Genomic DNA, 1664 nt, shown 5'->3' on the forward strand with positions numbered 1-1664 from the left:
CTGCAGAGGTCAGGGTCCCTGTCTATTAACCATTTCCTGTTAGCTCTATCTTTCTCTCTCTCTCTCTCATTAAAAAAAAGTTTTTTTAGCTCTCAAGATTTCACAAGGCATGGTGGCATGGTATAACACATTTAGGCCCCTGAAGTGATGAAGATTTGTTTAATCCCCTGTTTTTCAACTATCTATACTTCCGTTTTCTTTCTGTTGAACCAACCCTGGCCATGGTGTGTCTGGAAAGGAACTGACCATCAGGGCCTCATATTACTTTGTATCAACATGAAAGGGGGTTTATTTTATAGACATTACCTTATTTGAACATTTGGATCCAATTGTAGTAACGACACTATTACAAATGACAGAAATGCTCACAATGTAAAGCTGAGTGATTAAAAATAGGATATATACAAAATGACCCCATTTAAAAAAAATGTGCATAAAGACTGTATCAGTCTTTACAGTCTGAGTGGTAGAATGTGGGCTTTTTTCCTATGCTTTCTAAAATTTCTTTCTACACATAATATGTAAAAATTCTTAATATGAAAGATTATAAGTTTCCCCGTTTCTCTCTCCCTACTCCCTGCAAACTCTCCCCTTAGCCACCTGAGAGATAATTATATAATCATTAATAACAATTTAACATGTATCCTTTCAGTCGTTTTACACACAGGCATGCACACACACACACACACACACACAGAGAACTCTTTTTTCTTACATAAATAAGACCCTGTATATCCCTCACTCTAAAAGCCGATTTTTTTATTAACAAAATGTCTCCAGTTTCTTCCCTTGTGAACTTAATTGTTTACCCCAAATCTACTGATTTAAATGTCTACCTTTTTGGAAAAGTTTCATAATTATGCCCTAATTTAGGAGAAGGAAACTCATTGTCCTCTCTAAACAGAGGTTGAGATTATTTCCAATTTTCTGTTGAGAAACAATTCTGCAAAGAGAAACATCTTTGTGAACACATGAGGGATATGTTTTTTAAGAGAGATTTCTAAAAGGTTTCTCAGTTTTTCTACTAGAAGTATGCGTTATTTTTTTAATCGTAAAAAGAACATTTTGTTTAAAAACAAAAACTGTAAATCAACAGCCTGAGATGGGATCCTTTGCAGTGGGTCCACTCTTGTGAGAGCAGGGTTGTGTTAGGGCCTAGCATCCACGTGGTAAACAGCAGGTGTTTAATGCCTGTAGCAAGAAAGATAAGCATACAGAGAAGTCTGCAGAATACCTGCATATAGTGTTTAGAATATCTGCATAGAATACCTGCAGATAGTGTTTCTAATTCTTTTCAAGAATTTATTCAGGCAAAAATACTCTTAGTTTTCCTTTGCTTTTATTTATTATCAGCATGAAAATATTCTATTCTGCGACCAAATAAATGACAAGAGTTAAAATTAATCCTACCAACCACCCTAGAGAGGTCGGTACTATTACCGCCCCATTTTATGGGTGAGGGGCCCAGAACCGTGACAAAGGCCACTCACGCCGTCAGCACCGTTTTCCGAGATTGGGGCCACACACTATTCACTGCCCAGGGGAGCGGGCCTGGAGGAAGGGCCGAGGCTGCAAGCCGGGGTCACTGCTGAGTCCTCGGCAGGGCTGGGCTGGGTGGGGCGCTGGCGGCGGAGCGGCGCCATTTCCCGTCGGCCGTGCTCCGC

Source organism: Moschus berezovskii, chromosome 1 (genome assembly GCF_049115385.1).
Source record: "Moschus berezovskii isolate FMDL1 chromosome 1, NW_MosBer_1.0, whole genome shotgun sequence".
NCBI lineage: Eukaryota > Metazoa > Chordata > Mammalia > Artiodactyla > Moschidae > Moschus > Moschus berezovskii.